The sequence below is a fragment of the Oxyura jamaicensis genome, chromosome 1, assembly GCF_011077185.1.
Source record: "Oxyura jamaicensis isolate SHBP4307 breed ruddy duck chromosome 1, BPBGC_Ojam_1.0, whole genome shotgun sequence".
Lineage (NCBI taxonomy): Eukaryota > Metazoa > Chordata > Aves > Anseriformes > Anatidae > Oxyura > Oxyura jamaicensis.
In genome coordinates, this window is record NC_048893.1 from 97576443 (window position 1) to 97604211 (window position 27769).

Here is a 27769-nt window from a genome sequence, read left to right on the forward strand (position 1 = left end):
CGCTTCCATATATACGAGATGGTGTTAACCAAGAGAGGGAAAAGTGCTTTTCTTCTGGAAACCTGAAGCTTCAGCAGCTGGATGCTACTGAGTGAGGGAGAAGGTGAGGAGAACTCTGAGCTCCAGAAATGATCCATTTGAGCAGAGGCTGCACCCCAGCAGGGTCAGTCACCTGTGCCTTCCTTTAGGACGTGTGACTGCAGGCATTGCAACGCACTGAATGCAAGTATCCAATGTACTAATAATGCTATTATGTATGCAGATGCTATAATTAGGGGGACAGGTGGAGGAGGCACATGTCTATTAGCACGTTTACACTTACAGGCTTCAAATTATGAAATTTCCATACAGTGTATGGAAATATGAATTCTTGCTCTCAGCGTATCATAGCCTACAAGCAGATTCTGACCGATGTGGTGATACAGTCTTTACTCATAAAAGCTGTTTCAAAATATTGGAATATGTGCTATTAAAATGTGTAGATCTTAATCACGGTTCACCTTTTAAATGATGTTTGATACATTAATATTCTTAGATCAAAGTACAGATACATCATTGTTACTGGAGAACTGGTAACCTGCTAAACTGAGGCCTTGCTAACATGAAGTTAGTAAAATTCATTACAAAGACAAAAACTGAAACAAACAAACAAACAAGTATAAAAAAATATTGCAGCATGTGTTAGGCAGTGGGAGGAAGAGATTTGCATGATCGCTTAAATTTCAAATTATGACCCTTCTGTTGCTATTTTCAGTGATGCAACTTAAATTTACCTTTCTGATCTCATTACAAAGTCCACTCAGTGGACTTCGTTTCGATCTGCTGTTTATTCTTTCATATTTACTCTCAAGTGTAAGAATTGCTGGTGCAGGTCTCGGATAAAACCTTGCAGCGGTCTGTGGCTTCATAAGAATTGAATGACATTCTCTAAGAATGAGGGTAAATTAACACCAGATTAGTATCTAATAAATGCTCCTGAAATTAATCACACACAGTAATTAATAGATGGCAAAACATCTCTTTTTCTTTAATGAATGAGTAAAATGTCTCATCCGATAATGCACTCAGGATAACAAGGAAGAAAGTAATGTTAACAGAAGGCTTCTTTCTTTGCTGTGAATTTGGGAAATCCTCTCCTTGCTTTGCCACCCACTCTCAAAAAGTGCTGTGACTGTGGCTGGCAGAAAGAAAAGCAAACATTGCCGAGCCAGATATTCGCAGCTGTATATGTGTCTCAGCTGTGCCGACCCATCTGCAGTAGTTGCCATCTGCCAATTGCTTTAGTTGGGGAGCATCTGGAAGGTGAGCCATTTTAAAGAGAATCTGCTGCACAGCAGGGAAACAATTTCCTCCTTTTTCTTTTTAATCTTGCTTCTTTTCCTGTTTTCTGTCCCATGACTTGTGTATGCAGTGGGAACGTTACTATATAGTAAGTACCTTGCTTATAATTGCTTATATATAGTTGCTTGTAATTCATAGTTTCAGTCAGTATCTCTACACCAATAATGTACTGAGAAACGTGTTACTCCCTCCAGTACCCCATGGAGGAAGGAGATGAATCAGACCACCTATGATGAGAATAATACAATGCCATGCTCCCATCCTCCACCATTTTGATCTGTAAATTCCTTCTAATACTGCCATATTATATGAGTTATACAGGAAATGATACTTCACTTCAATCTCCTTACATTTCTGAAATATTATTAGATAATCATCTTTGTAGGTTTGGCTTCCAAGGATTTACTTTTGATGATCTGGCTCTTTAATTACAAAATATAGATATAGACAAACATCTTGTGCTCTAAGCATATCTTATGGTTATACATAAAATAATGTGAAAAGACTTCCTTTGAATAAACAGGAAAGGATACACAAAAGCCCACTGCCTCCGATGTTTGTGGAGGAAAAAAAAGTGCTTTGTGCATTAAAGAAAGTGAAAAAGTAGAGCTGGAAATCATATCTCTTTGCTAAGAATAATATTCAAGCCACCTTTGCTTATGTTGGTGATGTTTCTATTCATGTTTTATGAAGAAAGTTTAAAGTTGTATTTTTCTCTGTTTATATTTTTGATTTGATGAATTAAGAAAAATGTAGGACTCCTGCTTTGGAGGGGATTTCACTTTGTGCAAGACTGTTCGGCCTTCTACTTAGTATAAGAAGGCTGGGTAACAATTATTCATGGCCACTGAGATATTTGTTTTCCCCAAATACATGCCTTTATGAATTACCCACCACGACCACCAAAAAAAAAAAAGCACCAACAAACCAATAACAACAAAAAAGAGGGGGGGAAAAAAACACCTAAACCCGCAAGCACAAGGCATGACAAATGCTAATCTTGTCCTGGAATCAAAGTTAGGATTTAATAGTGAGAAATGATGATCAGATTTGTGTGAGCAACAGGAAACAAATACGCTAAAATGGCTGTTTACTTCTTTGCATCCAGATCTTACCCATGTTATGTTTGAGGCGATGCCAGAGTGTCACTTTCACAAGGCATCTACATCAGCAGCTATAAACAGAAGAAAGGATTTTGTCAGGATAAAAGAAAAATATTGGGAGCTTCTATCAACTTTATTTTCTGGCTCTGCAGGCTTCCCTCAGTTGGACTCCACACAACTATTTTCTTTTTAAAAAAAAAAAAGCTGTAAAATTCTTTCTGCTTGTGCATTAGCTTTTTATTTACTGTTGCTTCTGAGCAGGAGGTTGTCATTTCTAAGTTTCTTTTTTCAGTCCCCAAGTCATGTGCTTTAAAAGCAAACTTCCCTCTCTATTTCTTTTGTGTTGGTACTGTGGATGTTTATTTCTGGCAACTGATTTTCTAGGATTCTGGTCCTTGGCTGTGCTTTTTGGATTCTCCCCAGTTGTTCCTGCTTAGGGCCTGGTATCTTGAGCTCATTAATCTAATATTCTAGGAAGTTTCCTGCTGCTAATCCTGGTTGTTGGGCCCTGTGTTTGTTATGCTTACTCCTGTGTATGACATGGTATGCTAAATCACCTGTCACGACAAGCTTCACATGAAGTGCAGCCATGATGGCTTCAGTAGGATCACATGCACTCATAGGGCTGGTCAGTAGGGGTCAACCTACCCTATGTATATGCTAAGACTTGCTTGTGTGCACAGAATAAGCTCTCCAAAATTTATTTTCCTATACTAGCTATTGCTGAGTAAAAGCAGTGAGTCAGTATCTATGTCTGTGTCAGCATCTGGTGGACTGCCAGCATGGGGCTTGGCCCGTGGGTAGGTGGCAAAGAACAGGTCACGTTGCAGAGAGCCGCCTTCTCTACTGAAGATCAAGGTATTATTATCTTTGTGATTTGAATGCAAAGTGGATTCTATGGCTAACAGTTTAAAAAGGGCAAGAAGTCCAAGTATTTTCTCATTCTTAAAAAGATAAAATAGCAGTCATCCTTCTGCTACGTGCAAAGTGCTCCAGGATGCAATTAAGAATATTGTTTTTACTATATAAAGCCCCAAGGGTACCTAAATCCTGTCTACCTGAGCTTGTGAGCTGAACTTGTCATTGTCATTTCAAAATGCAATTGAGCTCTGAACTAGTCTCTCTTTATTTGTAGCCCACACAGTTTATGGGAGTCTTTTGTGGCTGTCTGCAGTCCTGGCTTCGTGACAAGGAGAACAGGAGCCCTGACCTGATCTGAGGACAGTCAGACTGCTTATCCAGATGCTCCTTTTTATGAAGTACCCAGACCTCCAACAGCTATGCAAAGCTAGGAAGCAGTGAGTTTTCTGTACAGTCCTTTTAATTTTCATCACAAGTTTATCGTGTTGATTTTATAAGCTGTTATTTCCTAACAAAAGCTAGCAAGTATTTTTAGTTGGTGGAATAGTCTCTAGAGATGGGTATAATTGTGTTTAGTTTAATGTTGATAGCTGTTCGCATAACTTCAGTTGTGTGGTGGTCCACTTCCCAGTAAAGACGGAAAGCTATTGGCTGGTGATCCTGCTAAAGGTTGAAGGTTTGAAGAATTCCCTGCATCGTCTTCATTACAGAGATCACTTGCTGGTATAACTGATAGCACTGATTAAGGAGTAAGGCAATAGCCTTGAACCGAGAAGGAAGAAAGCAGCATATCTGGGTGTGATAGGACCCCTGGCCATTCTCACTCATGATTTACTAGCTGTATCAGTCAGTCCATATTTTTTGTGTACAATGATAGCCAAAACTGATGACAGTACTCCAGCTGAGCCTTCATCTAGGACAAGATGAGTAGCAGGCTTACTTAACAAGTCTTGCTGCAAGAAAGAAATTTTTCCATGTATTTGTTAAGTCGCCCAGTAAGTATGGGTTTAAGTTACAGTAAAGCTTGAGCTTGGATATGGTGGGGGGAAAAATAAAAATACAATGGAAAGGAGACTGGATCTCTGCAACAGGATACTGCAGCAGGTTTGCTTGTGAACTTCAGGCTCTGCCATGGGATGCTTTTAAGAGATGTTTACATGAAAACAGATCAGGAAGGGCAAAGATGGAGCTGAAACTGCCTTTCTGTATGGTAAAGGGTTGAATAATCTCTCTAGCTCATCTCTCTAGCTCCCTTCTAGTCCTGTGACTTATTTGAAGAAAGAAATTAATAAATTAAGTCACCCAGAGTATTTTATCTCTGGGTGAAAAAATGGCCTTGTGCCATTTTGCCTCTTCCCATAAAGGTGTGCTGTAACTTAAGGTTTGAGACATATAAAGAATACATTTTTGAACGCTACTATTAAAGAGCATTTTGCAGGAAGAGGGTTTAATTGTATAAACAGTCCCATTTGTTTGCAGAAAAAAAAAAAAAAGAACAACCTACCCCTCAGTGAAATTCTAATGGTCCTGTCTTAAAAAAAACATCGTGAATAATGCATACAGTGAGTTTAGTCCGGTTTTACCTAGACCAGCTGCAAAATGCTGGAGGCAAGTATGTACTGCAAGCTGAAATCATTAATAGCAGTGAATTTGCTAGGATAAAAATAATGATAATAATAAAGCAATATACCAGTATAGGGAATCACTCACATTCTGTGCAGTGTATTGGAAAATAAGGTGTTCTTAACTGCAGTTCATACTGAGTTGCATCTTTTTGTGTGTCATTCTTGACATGAATCCTTGGAATGATTATAGAGGATAATATGATATGCACATTGACATGAATAGGTATAACACTTCATCTCAGTGACACTTCATGCCTGAAAAAGTCAGAAAGATTACTGTACTAGAAGCAGTTGAAAGTAGTCTTTAAAATAGCAAATATAATTCTTTAGTTTACAGAATTCCCTAAGCCTTGTAAGAAGGAGTGAAATATTGATGTTTTTGAGGAGAAGTGAGCTGTGGATATTTAAACATCTTCATCTGTGTCTGAGTTACTGTGCAAGACAGATCCTTGCTGAAGCTAGAAATTAAATTGTACAAAAAATTAAGTACATGCTGAACTGATTGTTTATTATGATATAAAGACTCAGTAGCTTTAATTGGAAAGCAATCTATAAATTATTGCAAGATTTGCATTCATTTTGACTTATGTTTACATAGGCCAGGAAGAAATAGAACAGGGTTGTGAATTAGTACACAAGGCCTATACTGTAGCATCAAGCGGGTTTGCTAATTTGATACTGTGTTTTTATGCACAATACGTTTCATAACTCTCTTAATGTATCAAACTGAATGAGAATAACTTTTAAAATGAAAAAAGAAATCCTTAGCTGGTGGCATTCAGCTGAAAAAGCAAATCCAGATTGCTTTAAGAAGGTAAGTTATCCTATTGTTCCAGATAAGACAAGATTTTGATCTCTAATTTGTGCAAATTTGTGGGAAACTTGTGGAAAATGGGCATCTCACTAGGTAAAGAGCTAGCTGAGAAAGCACATCTTATTAAAACAGGCCTGAAAGGTTATTTTTTAGTTCCCTGCTCATTTACACAGAGCAGACCTGACATACACATCTTACAGGATCCTGAGGAGGCCATTTCTGCCTCCTCAGCTACCTTTTCAGCATTGTGATTAGAATATCGCATATTCTCTGATAAACCAAGAGTGTTTTTTTCTTTCTTGCTGATTTGTCACTTTGATATGTGTGTTGAGAACAGAACTGTTTCAAAATAGATTTATTTACCCAGACCTCTTATCTTTGCTTTAGTGTCTTTGCAAAGCCAGAGACAGAAATTTGAGTGTCCTGTTCTCCACAGATGTGCCTTGTCTGACTAACCAGTCCAGCCTCTTCACATGCTCAGTGTGTGTTCCGTGTGGCCCTGAGCTGGTAGACCACCATATGTGAGATCTATAACAAATATGATCAGGGAGAGGGAAGAAAAAAAAAAAAAAAAAAAAAAAACAGTCCCCTATTTTTTTCTTTTTGTTTGTTAAGGAACAAAGTGTTGCTCAGAAGCAGAGAGGTTGTTCCAGTTGAGGCAGTTTTTAATATAAGATCATTAGTAATCCATGATTCTTTTTTGTTTGGGCAAAAAAAGGGGGAAATAAGGAGTGCTCTTGACTTACCAGGCTAATCAATGAGGTGAAAAATGAAAATCTCGCTTTGTAGGACAAATTTTAAATCTGTGTAAACTTATAACTTTGATGTTTTTCATGTTCTGTTCATATAGAAAGTTAGAAGCTTCCAGGTAATAATAATAATTAAAAAAAAAAGGACAAAAAACCACCCAACCAACCAACAAGAAAAACAAAAACAAAAAAACTCAACAACCTGAAAACATAAGACAAATTTAATTTAAATTAATTTTAAAGTAGCTTATTTTCAATTTAATCGTCAGAATTTAACCCTTTTACAGAAGACAAAAATCTAGATATACTTAAGTGGTATGAGCTTGAGATGGAGAGAAGCTTTGTTTTTTCTGTAGTAAAAATTAGACTTCGTAAAACATTTGACTGTAATTTTGAAGATAACACAAGCTTTTGAGATGTGAGCAATGACTCTGTCCATTTTATCCAATTCTAACAATGTTTTCTAAGCTGCTTTAATAGACCCTGACTAAATATCTTGAGTCAAGCTTTGGAATAGGATGCTTACCCAGTGTGGAGAGACATAAAAATTGGTTTGGCAAAGTTGGCAGGCTAGGTGCAGGGACTATTTTCTGCCTCAGATGGTGAGGATGGGCTGGACAACTTATTTAGCTGCTCACCTGAGTCCAAGAGAGTTGAGGAGCACCGTGATTGATATGAAATCCATGCAACATTTCTACTAGCCATGTTGTCTGATTTAAAATAGGAAAAAAAAAATCTTAAAAAAATAAATCAAACAAAAAATCAATCAAACAAAAAAAACCAATAACACCTTGTATTTGAACATGTCTGTATGCCCTCCTCTGTGAGCCTGCACACACTGTTTAGGGGTGGTGTGGGAAGAGGAAGGACTAGATAATTTGTACAGAAGAGATCCACATGGAAGAACAGTGGGAGGGCATGTAGATTGTAACAAAGAGTAAGGGAGGTAAATCCTCTGAAAAGTTTTTACTGGTAGTACTAGTGTTATTTTTTCCTCAGTGTATATGAGCCAAATTTATAAGCACTATGTATAGTGTGATACAGTCTGAGCTTGGGGAGTTTTATATAAGAGGAGGTATGCAACTAATTGATTTTGAAGAAGAAAATGGAATAAAACAGGTGGAGGGGGGATCCACCTCTGGTAACATCTGGAATAGGAATTTGGCTGTTATTTTAACTATATTTTAACAATATTTTATTCTCATTGTTCTCATTTTGATTTCTGCTATAGGAAGTCTTATAGAAACCATGCCCAAAAGAAGCACAGAGCTAGGCATATTGAAAAGCAGTCATTGAAACATTGTTCTTAACCATTAGCTTCTTTTATTCCATTACAGTTATCTGATACTTAAAGTCAAACACTGGACTGTAGTTCTCTTTAAAATTGTGGCTATGTAATTTAGAAATATTTTTGTAAGGTAAAGTTTCTGCAATAAAAAAAAAATAAAATTTCAAGTATATGACTCATTAAAGGTGAGCTAATAACAGTAATGTGAAAAAATATTGACAATAGTTGTAATTTTATGCAAGCATTATTCTAGGTAGGGGGTTGTCAACACTTTTTTTTTTAAGTTGACAAATGCGAGGCTCTGAGAGTCTTTTAATTCACATCTTATAATTTTTAAACTTCATCACTTACGTTTTTAGGCTAAAGAGAGGCATTTTTCATTGAAATACACAGTTATTGCTGTAATTTTTTTTTACTTGGAGGCTGTGTTAAAATGTACTAATTACCTACAGTGCTCTGTCTCTTAATACTTGCCATTGTTGGAAACCACAGGCATTTCTGTATTTGCACTTTATGCACTAGTATAGTGTTAGGAGGAACACTAAAATGGAGAAGAATTTAAGTTGCTATGGATTTGGATATTATTTGGACCTCTACATGATGACTCCATTAAAGCTACTGTGTATAACTCTACAAAAAGTTCTGTCAAAGTTGTCATTAGGTCCAGTAGGGCTAGTGTGATTCTCTTCTAAACCTTCCAATATGTGCCCATGTATAGTAACCTTTATTCAAATATTTTGCTTTTCAAAACACTACTTGTTGTTAGCATCATGCTAAATGTTGTGCAATTGCTTTATGGTACAGCCTGAGAATACAACTTTAATTACTCTTCATTAATTTTAGTCAGATTCTGATCTCATATTTTTCCATTAAAAATATATCATAAAAAGCCAAAGAGATCCAATGAAGAGTACATGTTAAAGAAGCAGATGTTATATGAAATTCTGTGCTAAGAGAATAGTTAGGTGGAGAAAAAAACAGAACTGTAAGTCACTGAAGCCTGTTTCAGAATGTAACACAAATGAGGACAAATGAAGAAAATATAGTTAAATGTAAATCATCCTATTGATATACTGCAATGAAATTATTACTTTGAAAAACAAGATGGCTTCATGCATTAGTTTAGTGAATGAACTGTATGGAGTCCATTTTCCACAGTAAAAAAAAATGGAGTGGTAATATCTTTATGTCAAAGCACTGGAACTAACTCAAAAATAGCAACCCAAACAGAGAGAAAAAGGAAATGATTTGTTTTGTACTCTGGGGACTAATTTATAACTATGGAATTACAAACAGTAGTATGACTGGTTCCTGGAAAACATGCAGGTCTAAAGTAGGTCAATATCTGACTGGAGGACCTCATCCACGGAAAGTTATAAAACATAACACTGGTGAATAAGTAAGCTATACACTCTTAGAAGAGGCTAATATCTATGTCCAATTGTATTTATTAAAGATAATTTAGCAATTTCTACAGAAGTATGGATGTCAGGATAATTTTTGTTTGCTTTCTACTTGGAGTTCTCTCTACATAAATCCGCTCCACCTTTGTTTGTGTTGGAACCTTATTCCCATCAGTTTTTAAACTGTTTTGCCATGTGGATGTGCACTGTAAATACCATTGCCATATTTAATCACAGATGTGCCATTTGCAATGCATGAGTCATTCTTTCGTTCCGAAGTAAACAGAGCACTTGGAGATGCCACGTATTAATGCAAACTATTAGGCTGAAATTATATAAAGGCTTCAATACAATACAGTCCAATGGTCTCTTTTTGTCTCAGACAAGAATAGAAAAATGTAGTACATAATAAGAATTTTAACTATAGTTCTGCTTTGTACTATCTAATGCCTCATGGCATGATGTTGAGACAGGCATACCTTTGGGAATCATATAGTAGGACTGACTAGAAGATAAGATCGAAGTGCTGATAAATATATGTTCTTCCAATCAAAAGTAATATCTCCTTTCATCCTCTGTGTACACTCGTTTCTTTTTTTTTCTCCAAGATTCTTTTTTAATTATTTCTCTCTTCCACAATATGTTTCAGATAGTTGCTTAAATATTATAGAAAATATTCCCAGAAAAGTTACAAGTTACAAAACTGTTAACAAATTATTACTAATTACCTCACTAGAAGAAAAAAAAAAAAAAAGTATTTTTACTTATATTTGTCACTGGCATGACTGCTGGCTTCGATGGGTTAATATGAATTACATTTGTTTTAAATACTTTGAGTGAAGTGCTTTCCAAAGAGCAACAACATTGGTGATAATATTCAATTATATGTATGTTATATAGGGGATCGGATAACTGAACAGTTTTTTAAAATTTATATCAAGATATTAGAAAAACATTGTTTTTGGTATTATCTCTAACTTTATGCCTTCAGCCAAGAATTTGGTCTACGGTCTGTCTGTAGTGCAGATGGGAGATGTCTTAAACTTGAAACCTACAATGTAAAAAAAACATAAGGGTAAAATGGAGGCACTACTTGGAAAACCTAAAGTGTTTAAGTATTTTTGCTGCTAACTTTATTGCACTAATGGGAAAATTGTGCATTTCTTAACTTGCAGAAAGGAAGATGTGTTTGGGTTTGAATGTAGTTATTGATGCTATACATACCACTGATTCTATTTCACTTAGTGCAGCACAAGCAGTGCACTGAAAACACAGTATTCAGCTTTGCAACAGTTGAAAAGAAAAGAAAAAAAAAAAAAAAACTTGAAAGAGGAAATATTTTGGGGCAGAACAAGTTTGTAGGTTTAGATATAAATGATGGTGGCCATTTTAACCTAACCTTGTAAGTTCAGTAAAACTTCAATTCTTTTCTGAGGAAAGTGGAAATTGAGAAATGAAAGTATGAAGTATTCCTAACATTTCCTTTGGAGTTTCACTTCACAGCTTCAATGGTTTCTTTTGAGTTATCACTTGAACTGAAGAAAACTTTGTCATAATTTTTCTTGAGGTAAGAATTTTAGGCCTCTGGTACTCATCTTCTTCTGTAAGGACACCTGCATTCTGTAGTGTAGTCTCATGGTAATTTGGCAGCCCCTGGTAACAAAGAAATACATAGAGTATTTCTACGTATGCATCAGTACTATGCATCAGTACTGCAAGGGAAAAGAGTGGAAAATGGCAAGGGAGCATGGTGAGAAGTCTTAAAGGATTTCAAAGAAAAATAAAGCATATTTTAAATATTTTTTATTATAATTTTATTTTCTTTATGAGAAGATATCATTCCAATAAGACTTGGAAATCTAATCTATGTTTTTGTGTTGTTGTTGTTGTGTGTCCCCTCCATCTATTCAACAAAGATAAAACGACACCTTTTTCATCGTGTTTGCAAGAACACAGCAAGCTCTGTTGCCATGCAAAATACCTCTCAGAGCATCCAAGAGCTGATGCCTGCTCATAGGCAATGCCTCTGCCTTAGAGTGCTACCAATACACCCGAGTTGGTTTATGTCCATGAAGTTTGCACCCCCTTAGCCAAGATTAAATTTTAAAATGCAAAGTGGAGAAAGGATGAAAAAGCAAGCTGTTCCAGACTGAAAAGGGGATCAATGACTACCCCTCCTACACACCAGTGACCTGTCCTTATCAGAAGTGCAGCCCAAACAAGTTACATCCTGAATTATTCAGATGCTCAATGATATTAACTCCCAGTTGGAGGAGTCGGGTTCTGGCTCACACATTAAGCCTATTATGGGTGAGGATTATTATGACTAGTGTCAATGGATGTGAATAATACTATCTCAGTAAAACAACTGTGAGGGAAATCCACAAAAGATCTGGCAGAGCAGGCTCTCTGAGAAATACAAAATAAAACACTAGTTTTCTTTGCATCTGATTTGTTTATGGTTATATACCAAAAAGTACATGTTGAATTTTAGTTCACAAATGAATGACAGTCTGGTTGGTTTCTCTGAAAGGACAGGTGAATCTAATAATTATTTACAAATAGCCTAAGCTTAATTTATCATGGTTTTAAAGGAGGTGACTCTTGTATGGGCTAAGGTCTCTTTAGATAAATCAAGATATGTGACTGTTCAGAAGTCATGAAGATCAGTTTATTAAATGAATTTTGATCACTGTTAAAGTGGTTTTGAAGCACTAATGTGGAGAAACATCACCATCACAGCTGAGATAGTTCTGATTTTAATAATGAGATTAGTTCTTTATTACATTTTTCTTGTGTAAGAAGTTCAAATACCTAGATAGGTTTAAACACACATGCACAAGAACCATATAAAAGGACACTCCTGTTGAGTGTTGTTTCTCTGCAAGTTGAAATCCTGCTCCTTTTTTAAAAAAATAAAACAAAACAACAACGACAGCAAAACAATGTGATGGTAACCAGTATTTTCCATGTTAGTGGTAGAGGAAAATGTCTTCAGTAAGCAAGTGTACATGTGGAACCTGGAACTTTTATAAATTAATTGCTAAGATTAGTAAATAAGTCAGATATTTTTTAAGAGTTGTTTAGGAAAACAAGCGTATAAGTATATATTTCAGATAAAAATATAAGATGGAGAATTCTAGAGGTTTTGCATTTAACTGTTCAGGAGCATTCCCTGACTGGAAATAATACTTGACCTACTACCGGACAGCCATAGAGACAAAGGTACAGGACAAGAAGCATAGCTATGCTGCCTTTATGTATGCCAAGAGGATGAAGACAGAACAAATATTTTAAACCTTAGCATTTAAGCGTGAAGATGATGGAAGTGATTATGAAATAGTAATGGAAAAGTTTGAATATTTTATCCCCAAACGGAGCGCAATTTATGAGAGCACGTTTCTACTAGAGGAGCTAAAAGCTTGAGGAACAAAGGAAGGCTGATTTGGCAGGAATTACTGCAAATCTGAGAATGATAAACAGAAGCATGTCAAGGACAACTGAATCACTAGTTTCTTATGTGCAAAAGCTTCCTACCACGTAAAAATGTAGCTAAGCTCAGGATAATTTTCTAGTTAATTAAAGGAAAATAAATCACAGAATCATAGAATGGTTCGGGTTGAAAGGGACCTTAAAGACCATCCAGTTCCAGTTCCATCCCCCCTGCCATGGACAGGGACACTTCCGACTAGGTCAAGCTACTCAAAGCCTCATCCAACCTGGCCTTGAACGCTTTCAGAGATGGGGCATTCCCAGCTTCTCTGGACAAAATCGTTAAGTAGATATGATACCAGTGTAGAAGACAAGGAATTATTAATCACAAATAAATACATTATTTTTAAATTCTTTGACAGAGGAGTGCAGCAGAATCCACATCAAGGTCAAAGTGTAGTAAGGAAAACGTACATGAGGCGAGCCAAATTCAATATATGCTTTACAGTGACATACTTTGAAGTCATTAACGATAAGAAAGTGAATTATATTGGGAAAAAATGATAGTGTTGTTCAAGAGACTTGTATGGATCAATCATTACTGTCTACTTCAGATAGGCATTGGAGCTGAATCAGATTTTACAAGTGAATTAGTATAATGAGGTCTAAATTTACAGGAAATGAGAGCAGCTTCTTCTGTGCATATTGTTATTTTTTAACCAAAGAAGTTCTCTAAACATGTGCTACTTCCTTGGTCCAAACCTAGAAGTTTGGTCCAAAACCTAGAAGTTTGTTTGCTTTCATTCCACCGTCTGTGTACTCTGCTGGGATGTCTTGCTCCTTTTTAGGCTAGAGTGTTTAAACGCAGTCATCCTTAATTTATAGCGTGGCCTTGTAATTGAGAGAGGTGCTGTAGTCCCAAAGGATTTGACTCCAACCTGGACAAATGGGCCAAATGTTGATCAGAATATAATGAAACTGAACTGGTAAAGGTAAAACTCCGATGTATATTTGCTTTAGTTAGGAGAAACATTGGGATGAAAGAGTAAGGAAAGCCTCATAGACAGGAGCAAGGACCCAGAATAAGCCTCTGTTAAATGTAGGGTGGTGCCAGACTCCACAGCCAGGAGCAGGGAGTTCGCTGTGAGTGGGGCAGAGCTGGCGCATGGGAGACATCTCTGCAACGCTGGCAGCTGCGGCCTGGTTGGTGTTGTGAACGCATCCGAAGTGAGCAGAAATGAGCTGACAACAGGCAGCTGAGGGGCAAATACATGGCAAAAGAGGGTTTTAATCTGCTTGACAGACAACAACAACAACAAAAAGTTGTTTGAAATCCGAGGAATGGGAGGAGGTTTTCTGGGTTGAGGATGGGTACAGGATGCCTGCAGCATGCCATATGGGAGATGCAGTTCCATAAATCATTGGTTTGTTTGTTTGTTTGTTTTCCTGCTGCATTCTTATTGATCTTCACCTTTCCTCAGGGTCACCCAGAAGTAAACTAGGTAAATAGTGGCAGTGCTGGTGCTGTCTTCTAAGCTGATGTGTAAAAGCAAACTCTGGCAAACTCGATGAAAGAATTTGCATCACTAAACAAGCCCAGAGACAGGGTGTAACAGAAGAGACCTTTCTTGACAAAACTATCTTAGTTTTACTTAACTGCTTTTCCAACGTTAGCGAATTTTCTGATGGATTTTCTGTCAGAAATTACTGTCTTCCACCTTTACCCCTCCTGTTTTCTTAGCTATCTCAGTTTATTAAATTTTACTTAACTCTGCCCTCTGAGCTGGCACTACCCACTTGGAATGGTTTGTTGCTAGCCTTGCCATAATAAATAGACAAGAGGAAGAATCAAGACTGTGCCATTGTATTGCATTATCGTCCAGAGATTTGAATTCCAGCATTTTTATGCATGCTTTGCAGCTGCTATTTGTGTTTGGTGTCAACCTACTGAATGGTGGGAAGATTAGTTGAGCAAGTTGGCAGGGGCATACACAGCTTTGGTGAGACCGATAACAGAGACTCTCCTCTGCTTGTCTGTTCTTTCGTCTTCACTTGTGTTAAACTTCAACCCACTGCACAAATTCTGCCTATTTTCTCCCTTTTGATCTGGCCCTCTTTTCTCTCCATTTGGCACTATCTTTTCCGCAGGAAGCAGATTATTGTGGCACATAAAAACAGAGAGGCAACAGCAGTTTCAGCAGATGTTGCCCAGCATGCTTGAAGCACAACAGCATTCCCTGTAACAGGAAAATAGCGAAGTTGATACCTAGTGCTTTGTCAGTACCAGGGGTCAGGCATGACCTGGGACTGTGTGACTACACCAGCAAATTTATAACTTGGCACTTCTCTCAAATGGGACTTGGCGTTAGTTGGAAAAAGTTGGTCTTGGTGGTTTCAGGGAATCAGTGTTTCTGTCACTCCTTGCTTGACATTCAATTAAGATTAAACGAAAGTTTTCTGGAACTGTATCATAAGATTTAGAAACAGGGATTTGTAGCAGAAATCACATTTTTCATCAAGTGCTGCTTTGTGTATCAGATGAAATGTAGAGTAGTCCTCACATGCGTGGTTGGGAGCACCCAAACAAAACAGTTGGGAGATTAATGAGTCTTGTGCTGCAAGGCATTCTTCCAAGAGAAGGTGGTACTTCGCTATTTTATCTCCTAGCCACAGGTGTATATTTGGTGTTAATAGTGCTCTTGAGATCATCAAGAGGAAAATGCCAGAGGCACTGCAGGATTTGGAATGGCTAGTCATTTATTATCCTCGTGTACAGTCACTGTGAGAGAAACATGCTAAATTGTCTAGCATACAGTGAGGGTGGGGAACAGGATCTAAAGCTTGCTGCGAACTGCCTGCTGTGACAGAAACAACTCGATTTCTTTACAAAGGAATGGGCACACGTCCAACTTCAGAAGTATAGTTAATAAAGACTCGGTGAAAAGATTGCTACTCTTGGAATGATTCGGTGCCTATCATCTTAAACTTCTTAAAAATACTATAGCTTTTGAACAAAGTCCCAGAAAGTGAAAAGGCCTGTCCCTGGAACCAGTACAAGAACAAGCTTCCAACAGAGGGAAACAACTCTTCTCTGAAAGCATCAGAGATTACCTTGTGACTTTGTGAAATTATAGCTGCCTGTAGGTGTTGGTGCCAGAAGGTGAGGATTATAGGATGCACTACTGAAACATCCCGGGAGGCAACTGAGGCCATCTGTAGGCTGTCTCAGTCTTAGGATCAGTTTTCTCTGATCGGGGAGTGCCTTTCTGCAGTACTGGCATATAGGGTGAAAATCAGATACATGAATTACCACTGATGTCTTGTATTCACTGCAAACTCTGGATTAACAGTAAAGACTTTAAGACATGCAGGCATTAAGGCAATTGAGGAATTGCTCAATATTGCATTATGGCTCAGCAATGAGGCATGTGCTTTCCAGACGACTTCTTGTTCAGAGAGCATCTGAACACCCTAATTGATACAAATTTCAGTGACACAGATCAAATCCTGATCTTACCTCTGTGTTTATGTAGGGAAGGAGATTAATGCAGGCAGCATTGCTAGTTGTTGAGGAAGAAGGATCTTGTAAAAGAGCTCGGTGTGACCTGATGCTAGTATCACGGCAGATCTAGCAGTGACAGACACATAGTTTTGGCATATTCATACAGAAGGAGGAAGATTGAGTTTGAATTACTCTCTAATAACTGTTGCATTTTTGATGCATTAAATAGATATAACAGAAGACATTTGAGCTTTTCTTCACAAAGAAGTGTCTTTAGCAGTAGGTGGCGTGACCAACCTTTCCTCTCTCTTCTCTTAGTGAGCTTTGATTTATTCAATTTAAAGAGGAATAGCTAAATTTGAATAGCAGCATCTTTTCCCCATGTTGTAGGGGCCTTGTTCAGTGTTTATTTGCTCAGCACCATAAATTCTGGCTGTTCCTAGTTGTGCCAGTGAGGAGATCTGGTGTTATCTCAGCAAGAAATCTTCCTTGTAAAAACTTTCCTGTGGCTAAGTGTGGCTAGTGAATTAGGATTAGAGCATTACAGTATTTTAGGTTTAGGCACATAAATGGCTGTGTGTTGCTATCTATAACCTGTCAGAGAGTTGAATCTGGTAAAGCCTGGGGACTCAGAATGTGTAAAATATAAGGAGAGAAGTATCTGGGTACAGCCGACAACAGTTTTAGACACTTAAAACACAGCTTTGCCCCATTTCAGAAGGTGAAGGCCCAAGATCATTAAAAAAAAAAAAAGTGTACAGGAATGAACTCAGGACAAGTGTATCAGATGATTTGCTGCTCATCTGCATTTTGTCATAATAAAGTTTTTCTATGGCTAATATAATTTTTATATCTTCTGCTCTACTGTCTGCACAGGTCTGCATTCAGTGAGAGGATCCAGTTTTAACTGTGTTAAATTATTCATCCACGCAATCTAGAATAACTGTTAGTTGACAAATAGTACAGATTTCAGAAATTGAAACAAATTCATAGAATAAGGTTGGAAAAGACCTTCAAGATCATCTGGTCCAACCATCACCCCACTACCAATGTCACCCACTAATAGACCTGAGTAGCATCACAGTGTAACAAAAGATATTTTTGTGTATGTTTTTATAGAAGATGAACTTTACATGAGCAAATCTGCAATTAGGAGCAAGCTTGGGTAGGACAGGATAACAGATTATGTTGGCACAGCTGCTCTGATATTACTAGTCTGTCCTGCCTTTGTAGTGCATTTTCCATCTATTTCAAAATGTATTTTATAATAAATTCCTAAATAAATATATCCATCAAAACAAATAGATACAGATATGTAAAAGTTTTACAATTCTTATTTGATAAAATTTGAACATGTCATTAAGAAGAAAAAAGCAAAAAGGGACGAGATAGAATATGTGCTGCAGAAATTCTTGCCACATTTTCAAAACCATAAAGCTTTTGAAGGTCTCTAAGTTTCATTTAATGGAGCATGCTAAGTATACCAAGTTGTCTCTTAACAATGTTCAGACACACGTGAGAAATTGTAAATGCTTCTGGCAGGATGGTATAAAAGACCACTATCTAATCTCCCATTTAAAAGCACTAAATGTATGTATGACTTTTTAAATATTAAAAGATACTTTTTATAAAACTGTTACATAATTTCCAGAGCTCAGCAAGAATAACTTTTTTTTTTTATCCAATCAATTAAAAAAAAGTCTTTTTTTTTTTTTTTTTTTTTTTTTTTAAGTAAGTTTCCATCCCTCTACTGTTCTCAAAGATGCCAAAAAGTGAATTACAGTAGTTATCACTGTAGCAGAAACAGAAGTACTGGAGGCATTGAAATCCTCACTTTCCAATAAAGATACAGGTAAAGGTAGTTTCCCCCTTCCCATTTTATAACACTGACAACATTGTTAAGGCTTGACTGAATGGAGTTCTTAAATAAAAATGAAGAGACTAAAACGGTTATCTATTTTTTTTCGTTTTATCAGAAATTACTAAACATTATTTTTAAAGAAAAAAAAACAGAGTTGGAATGTAAATGGACTGAATTTTTTCATAGATTAAAAACTTACTAACAATCACTTTCCACAGCAGAATAGCTGTCACAATGGATATTTTCAAAGATTAAGTTTACAGTGGAAAATGTCTTTCAAGGTACATTCAGTTGGCAGTTACTTTGGTTGACGTGATTTTGTGCCCACGTTAATACAATATTTTGGTTTTGAGTGGTACCATAAGCATATTTTTAGTGATGAAGGCCAAAGTTCAAAGATTGGAAAGAAGGTGATAGACAGTATAGAGTGAACTTGCTTAGTTAGATTTGTAAAAGCTTTCATTTTAAAATTATGCACAAAGTCCAAGCAATTCATGTGCTTATAGGAACTAAATAACATCAGAAACATTCCTTTAACTCATAAAACACATCAACTCTGACTACCATTCTTCCCTTCGCTATGAGCTATCTTACTTGAAAAGTAGGGCTGAAGATAATGCAGAGTTGTGGGGCACAGATTTTTTTTATTTTATTTTTTTATTTTTTTTTGTACATGTTTTAAGGAGCTTTTCCTGGTCAAAATCATCTTTCTTTGTTGTGAATGTACGGGAAACTTGGATTCACAAATTTTGTCTTTGAGCTGCAACTGGATTATTATTCTAAAATAGCCTCTATTAGGTGGCTATAAAGGGTTCATCTGATCCCTGCATCTTGGCAAAATAAATGTAAGGGATCAAACAGCACTTTATCACGTCACAGTTTTTACACATATCAGCAAACTGTTTTTTTGTTGAAGCTGGAAATATGACATACATAGACACTGATAAGTCTTAGAAAAACAGGTTGAGATTCTAGTTTCCCATATTGCATAAATCTATCAAAGTTAAAGTTAAAACAAAACATTCAAAGTAGTCTTTTTGAATGATATTTTAAAATACAGTTAACTCCATCCTCTGGATGATGCCATATTCAGCAATGATGAGATGTAAGATCCAATACTTTTATCTCAAAATAAGTTAGGAGAAAAGGAGCTATGTCATACAGTGCTGACACGAAATGGGAAGGCATAGCAGATGTTATACTGCTATTCCTCTTATACTCATTCAGTACTTGTTTCAGACTGTAAAAACTTGATTTTATTTATTTATTAACTTTCTTTCTTCATAGAACTGCATAAGCTTTCAAAAACAGTAAAATAGGAGTGATTCTCCCATGGCAGGTAAGGCAATATGTCTTCAAGATACAAGTTTGAACAAATGTAATAGGTGAATGCATATATCTCAGTCAGAATATAGAAAAAGAATAATTTCAAGTGTTTTTTGAAATGTTATATTGCCTGGAAAAATCTTTTTTCTTCTAACAGTAATGTTCTCCCTAGGCATCTTATACAAAAGCTACATCCTCTACAGTGACCTAAACTGTGGGCATATTTTGGAGTAATCTATATAGATTGCACATAACAGATGCAGTTTTGAAAAGTAAGATTCTCAGCCTTCCTGTGGAAGTTCACTGAAGACTTTAAATTGCAATGGTTCCCCATAAAACGTTGATTTCTAGTTGTTCAGTTACTTGCCATAGAAATCTATTTATCCCCATGGATATGCTCTTTGTGTTGTGTCTTCTTGATCTAAATTAGAATACTCTCAATAAATCAAGTAAACACAAATGTTTGGACTTGCATTAAGTAAACACCTGAAATGATAATGATATGCTTTGTGACATTTGTTGTTCAGATGTCTTGCTGTGGTTTGGCTTTCCTTGTCTGCTCAACTACCCCTTCCAAACTGCAGTTCTATCACTCACACTACTGAGTGCCTAAAATTAAGGGCAGGAGCTGGAAAATTGTGTTTTCTCAAAACTGGGAAGTTTAGTTTTTGTTTGAAAAGATTACTGAAAATATTTCAAAATATTCTGGTGTTGATCTTTCCCTTGCTTCTTTCTATTCCCAGATAGAGAATTTCTGTCATTGCTGGGGTGTATTTATTTGCTTATTTGTTTGTAAATAAATTTGCTAGGCTGTATCTGTGTAATAGGCTGCTTTTTTTGTGTGTGTGTGTGTGTTGGGCAACCTTTATCTCAAAATACTATTTTCTATAATTTTGAGTGTTGCCCATAGTTGTACAATCCTTGTATACTATATGAAAAGATGAGGTCTCAGGTGCAGTACAGAGTGAAATACTCTGAAACAGATTTTATTCCCCCCCCCAACCCCTCCCAGTGTTTGTTTGGAACTGATCATGTCGATACTTTTTTCTTGAATTCTGATTCAGGATGCTTCAGCTGAGGTTCTTGTTCCTATTCAATGAATAAAATAAAATGTTAACACAGGTCCTAATTAAACAGAACAAAAATAAGTTGCCGTGCAGTGTTGCGGCAATGGAAGATACAATAGTGTTTTTAATGTTGACAGAATGAGGGGGTTCAAAAATGTAAATAAATGAATAAATAAAGCTAAATTTAAGAATAATAATACTATTATAAACTGAATTCAGAAAAGGAAGACAAAATGTCTGATTTGTGAGTTTTATGTTCATTTTAAATCAAAAATGGGTCTGGCATGCCTCTAGAACGTGATGGGACAACAGTGGAAACAGCAATATTTTTGTGACTGTTGGCTTATTATATGGAAGTTCTACCAAGAAGGTTATACCTAGCCTAAAGTACTAAAGGCTTAATAAAAATGTTGTCACTGTATTGATAAATATTTTATTGTAGAATGTCCTGTTGAACAGTACTGTAAGCATATCAAAACAAATATTTGACCTTAACTCTATAATGCTACCATCTTTTTGAAATTATATGCATTCAAGTAGGCTATATCTATAAATTAGGTCTTTGTAGTAGTAGTTTGAACTAGTTTGAATTTATAATAATGACAGCATTGAATTATGCTGTTCAAACCATGGTAATTCCGTCCAGTTACCCCATGAAATAGCTTGCAATTCCCTTGAAAGCCTCTAAGTCAAATTCAGCCATTATGTAAATGATGGTTTAAGTTGATCATAAAAATGGGTGCATTTGGAAATACAGCGTGCATCAGTTTAGCACTTGGTAGGTCTGCAAAATGGATACAGCAGCAAAGGCAGACAACAGGAAAAAGCAACATAAATCAGGCGCTTCCCTTCTTAATGTATACTTCTGCCATTCCTAACAGCCTGACAGAATATCAAATCAGTGGAAGTTGCCATATACTCATTTAAAGTGTCTCCTGTATGCCGAATCAGTATAATTTAGTGTACACTTGTTACACTACTTTGGTTTTCCCTTAAATATGTTATATATTTAGCATGCAAAGAATAAGAGCTAATTTCAGTAATGTATGTTGATTAGGCTCTTGTTAGGCATAAATAAGGGTTATCTTGTGCTATATAGTACATTATGTTGTAAATTTAATAGGCACTCTGTCTTCTTCCATTTCCACCCACAGACATTTAGACAAAGAGCAAAAGATGAAACATAACATAAATCTGTTAGCTATGAGCAAAGTCTGATACAAGAAACAACAATGTACTTATTGATTACTTTCAGTGTTTTGACACTGTAAAAACATATAAGAAAACAAGGGTACAGAGGGTTAGAATCCAGTGTTAACACAGATTTTTCAATGAAAATACACAATTATGCATTTTTCAGTCAATTACATAATATATGTGGAGGTGTATAGTTGATAGATTAAAAGGAGGAAAGAAGGTAACTCATCTTGATTTGTCAAAGTTTTGTTCCTGGAAAGAAGGAACTTTTCTTATGTTAATATGGTTTACAAAGTAAATTTTAAAAAGAAAGAAAGAAAATACTTGTAGGGCAAAAGAACAAGAAATATAATCATCTATAAAAAAGAAACAACAACAAAACAAGATCTTCAAGGACAGCAAACATTTGGAGAAGGAAAATTTCTACTCTGTATACTGGATTAAATAAAATGACACAGTAAGAACGTAGGACTAAAATTGGGACTTCAGGAATTAGTGTGCAAAAGGTACTCATGGAAAAAGAAAGCTGCTCAAATACAGAGAAAAGAGAAATAGGAAGGCATTTGGAGTAAGTGCAATGACTAAAATTTATTATTATTATTATTATTTTTTTTTTTTCTGGGATCAGTGAAAAATGTCTATTTTGAAGAAATAGATCTAACTTTAAATTTTGGAAGATCAAGACAGAGATTTTCAATCTAAAGAACAGTTATTAATAACTCTGCACTGTTGTTACTGAAGAGTTAAAATATAGCTGGTTTGCTCAATAAACATATCTATCTATTCTGTTTAAGATTATTTGCATGCTTTGAAGATGTTGTAAACATGTCTGGAAATGACATGGTCCCACACTTCCTATACAGCATAACATGATGAAAACAGCCACCAAAAATATGTAATTCTCCACCTGCATTCATACCAGCTAACATGAAAATATCCATGTCATTTAGAACTAGGCATTCAAAAGTCTTTAAAGAACTTGAAAATCAAGTTCAATTAGAAACTATGGTTCTTCCTGAAGTTTTCTAATAAATACATTCTTTTTTGTACTGTAATGTGCAAAGAAGAGGAAAAAAAAAAAGTAAAGGTAGAGAATATTCTATTTCTTTATTTCTTTATTGTCCTTAATGTGCATTTTATACTTTACTTACAGGCACTATGTAAGTTAAGAAATAATATTTTTGGTAAAAATGTATGACTACTCAGAATCTGATGAGAGATCATTGAGGCATGATTATTTATTGCTTCAGCACACAGTAGGTTTCTAACCCAGTTCTGTCACTTGAGTGTTAACATTTTGAGGTTTGGTCTATTGCATTAGTTTTTTTATTACCATATTTAAGTTATTTTAGTAGTGCTTTGAAGAAATTTTAAATTGGCCCTTTCACAAATCTCTCAACAGCAATGACTGCCATGTAATTATCGATATAGTCATATTTTGGTGAGAACAGGTTACAGTAGTACTGGTACTTTCAATGCAGTTGATTTCCACTAAAAGCAAACAAGCAACTGAATGAAAATAAGATGATCTAATGTTGACTTTTAAGATGTTTGGTATATTTTTTCAAAAATACATTACAAAATTATGAATGATAATTTGAATATGTGCTAACGATAGTTCTGACAGGTGGAAGATATTTGATTCCAGCAGACCTGCACGATACGGATTTTACAGTTTTGCACTTTCTTTCAGGGGCATTAGATGTAAGTACATGGTCATTTTTGTCACTTAATGAAAATTATTGCATTGTAATTGCTTACCTAAACATTTTTCAAGTGCAAACAATTTCCCACTTGCTCAAGATACCTGGAAGCTTTGGTGGTAGTCATAAAGCTGACATCTCAAAACCGCTCTGAAGTCTGGAAAAATCCATCAGGTTTAGTAAACTGTAAACATATTGCTCATGACTGAAAGAGTATAAGCCTGAAATTTAAAGAATCTTGATGTAGAAAGCCGACATTTAGGAAGAATCAAATCAAATCGAAGGATAAAACGGAACACCTCACAAGTACAGTGTCCTGAGGGAGAACAGTTTAAGCCTTATAGACACACCTTTCACATATTTTATACTGTACATGCATAATGTCAGTTTAATGGGTGAAATATCTAACTAATTTGAATAAATTACTTTTGAGGACTGGCCCCAAAGCAAACAAACAAACAAAAAAAAAACACAAACCATCTTGATTTCAGTTACATCTGAGAGAAATATTTTTAGCAACTGCCCACTCCCACTCCCATGCCCCAAACCACTCAAATCCTAGCTTAAGATGCTCATTTCACTGTAATAGAACTGAACTGAAAATCTTTCATTTGAAATAACAGTGACCATCTGTCTCTCTTTGCTTCAAGTGAGCACAAATTTCTAAAATATGTGCTGGCATAGGTGATTATGAAACCTCTAAGGCTCTTTTAATGAGATATGTCTAATAGGGACAGTAACTGCAGGACTGTATGCCCTGGTCAGTATCTTTGAGAAAGAAATAAGGAGTAGTGAATTCCTGAACTCTGGATTACATCATAAGTATAGATATAAATCATTATTTGAGTAGAGATAACACTAAGGCAGATTTTTCCAAGAAACTGAGGTGTGCTGAGAATGCAGATTCCATTGATTTGTCTCTCTCTCTCTCTCTCGGGTATTTGAAATCTCTTCCATTATTATTAACAAAAAGCAGCTCTTCTCAAGTGCAAAATAGGTCTGAATGATCTTTTCATCATTTAAAGGATGTCTGATAAGTCAGTGCAGTAAACATTACTTGTGTTTGCACACCAACATTCTGGGCTGAGGAAGTGCCATTAAATGGCATACATAATTGAGGGGGAAAAACACAACCATAAAATCAGATAAACTGTGAGGAAAGAGGTGCTTGTTAGACAATGAAGCAAATTAACTTGGTTCCAGTTGCTCAGGTTAATTTTACACCCTAGATTAAGCAGAAACAACATATTTGCAAACAAGTACCAGAAGGATGACTGTGATGCTACTTGACACCTAGGAAGGCAAACTTAAATTTTTATTTGGTTTTATATAACCCATGTATGAAACCATTCAGCTTTAGTAGTGGTTTGTAATGATGCATAACTAGTAACAAACTGGTAAATGGTTTGTCCACGCAGGGATTTTGTTTAGCTTATACCTGAAGCTATTTTCTATTTCCCCATTCCCAGCGGGAATGATTTCTGTTTCCAGTATTACCCTTCTCGTAAAGCTTCATGTGAGTATTACTAACCTCAAGCACTGAAAAATCATGTAATTTTCAAACTATTATGTTCTGCAAGAGTTTTGTGCTTTTTTTCTTTTGGCTTTAGAACATTAGGTAAAGTGGGAACTAAAATTCCTGTGAGTCCTTAACCCTAACCTCTGAGGAGAGTGCCAAATACACTGCAACTTTTGATAAAAATTAGAAAGTTGGCAGCAGTGTGCATTTTTTTTGTTGTTGTTTTCTACCTAGTAAGACAGCCTGGAGACAGAATTCAGTTATTTTCTTGGATAAAACTGAGCATAATGATACTGATAAGTACCATAAATAAATAAATAAATCCTTGAGCAGGTAAAAGCTCTACAAACCATGTAAGCCTTAAGCTCACACAAAGATAGTACAATGTATTTCTATGCTTTAAGGTGTGCAATTAATACCAAGTCCAAATATAATTAACTGTTTTTTTTAAGGTAAGAATTCTATACTTACAAAGCCACATTCAGATGTGAGGCCACTGTGAGAGACAACTAAATATTTTATTTAAAATAATAATTAAAAAGCTGACATTGTCATTTGACGAAGCTGTATTTCATCAATAGAGATTTGGACTAAGGTCTCCCTTATGGGAGACCTTATGGGAGACCTCCCTAAGGTCTCCCTCTCCTCCTTTAGCATTTGCCACCATTTTTACTGATATTTCTACTTCTGCACCTAAGATGAGTAGACAGTAGGATATTTTCTTTAAAGTTACTTTCCCAATGGAAGGGCTGAGTTCAATCAAAAGTTATTAAGATTTAGCTTCCTAAATAACAAAGCTTGTGCTAGTTAGCAGATACAAACATAAAGCTAAATCTTGTGTGGCCATTTCAGCATGTGATGCTGATGTTTTTTTCTGAAATCAGAGAGATTGTACTCCATGGCATTTTATATCTGATACCAGTGTTCTGATTGTTCACTTATGGGGGGAAAAATGATTTAAGTCAAGAATTAGTTAAAGGGAACTTTCTTGTAAATACAAAGGTTTGGCCATTTGAATTGAATTTCAGCACATGTAGACTTTCTGGTAAAGGCAGTGGCTGATTCCCAGTGCATTTCAGGTAGAGAAATAAATACTGCTCTTAAATTGGTGAAACTACCGTGACTTCAGAATGAGAATTGTAGCTACAGTGAAATCATTGCCTTGTTTTTTACCTTTACTGGAGCAGGATTTCTCCCCAGAATAGAAGAAAACTGCAAGTAATAACTATTTCAGATTTAATAGCAGAGATTAAAATTTAAGTAGGCATTCCGTGTCTGGATGTGTAAGACTTTGACATATTTTCAAGAGGAAGGTCTTATGAAAATGCGTGTAGGAAGGACTAGCAACAAGCAGTGCCTCTCCGTGGAAGGTTACTAGCAACAGAAAGTTGCACAGTCAGAATTTATGCTATTAATTTTGTAACAGCAAAGAAGTCCGTTTTATTTGCAATTTATAGGCACCAGCATTTGATAGGTTATATTTCAGATAATTTCATGCCAATGACTTGGTAAGAAAAAATGTTTGAAAGCTTCTTCTGTACTTATTCAAGTATTGATAATTGATCAAGTTTTTGTAGGGTGATTTAGAGAAAATTATCTTTATAATTGGCCTAGTGCCAATTTGGTGTCACTCTGAACTGAAACACACAGACATGAAAATCTGATGTATTTTAATTTTTAATTACTTTAAATTTTAGTTTCAAAATGATGAATTTTAGTTTCATAATGATCATTAACACTCGTCCCTTAAAAAGTAATAGAATAGTATGGTCTGTATTTTTAATTGTTTACTTAAATAGGATTTTTATTGGAGTAAAAGTCACATTAGTTTGATTCTTTAATTCTTATCCTTGAAATATATATATATATATATACACATATTTCCTGTTTATTTTAATAATTTCTGTATTCCTCTGAGTAGTTTAGGTTTTGCATCAGAAAATCACATTTTGGATAGAAATGATGCTAAAGTATTCTGAGGCATGGAAATTAGTCTACAAGCTACTTTTAAATTATTTTGTTGCTTTGCATTCATTTCAATCTATGTGCTTTCCTTTATTTGTTTCATTAAACTAGTAATGTGTCAGAAGTCTGAAAGAGTTATTTATTTATTTACTTGATTATGACATATGAAAACTTGCTGGCAGATTGGAATACAAATCTAGGGGTAGGGGATTTTTGTTTATTTAATAGTTTTAACAAACTGTATCCTAGTTCCTGTAATATACCATAGTATACTTTCTGCTACTAAAAAGTTAAATTATACTCCATTGTTTACGTACTAAATCTTTTTTGTTGTTGTTGTTGTTCTACTGTCCCTATAGTTAAGAGAAACCTTGAACACAGTGTATGAAAATATCTTGCAAGACTACTGCATTACAGCGTAATTTTTTTAATGAAGTTATCTAAAATGACTTCAAATTTCACATGGTGAAATTCCTATTAGTCAGGAATTCTGTTCTTGTTGGGCTTTCTGTAGATTTGTCACATCTGTCTCTGAGGCAAGTTATGCATGCTATAATGCCTGTGTGTAGTAGGTATGAATGTGCATCCACATCCAAGCTGTGGATACCCACCTGGTCTAACACAGGACTTTGCTGATCTCTCATAAACATACCTTGCAGCTAGGTGTGCATGGCAAATCTTATGCATGTTATGCATGTGGGATGAATGCCACCTGCAATTGCTCAGATGAGGCAAGAGTTTACCAGAGTTACTGCATATAAGCAGCAACAAGCTTCTTAAATGATGTCTCTGTCCAATGCAGAGGGACTTCCCAGTAAAATGAATACTACCGTTAATGTGCTAAATGCACATGCAACTGAGTGAAGCATATAAATGGCTATGGGCATAAGTTGAATGTAGTGCTTTAATTCAGTGAATGTGTTGTTATGAGAAGTATCTGGAATTTTTCTAATGCCTTATATTAGTGTGTATGTTTTTTTTTTTTTTTTTTTTTTTTTTTTTTTTTTTTTTTT

At 35.7% G+C, this 27769-nt stretch overlaps 1 long non-coding RNA gene across 2 annotated transcripts in view; it reads left to right on the forward strand.

The window, feature by feature from the left end:
• LOC118160546 overlaps positions 1-27769 on the forward strand; it is a 165034-nt gene that overhangs the window by 69349 nt on the left and 67916 nt on the right. For both annotated transcript variants that reach the window (XR_004747558.1, XR_004747559.1), the window contains exon 2: positions 3580-3742. This is a non-coding gene — a long non-coding RNA (uncharacterized LOC118160546). The remainder of the gene's footprint in view (positions 1-3579; positions 3743-27769) is intronic.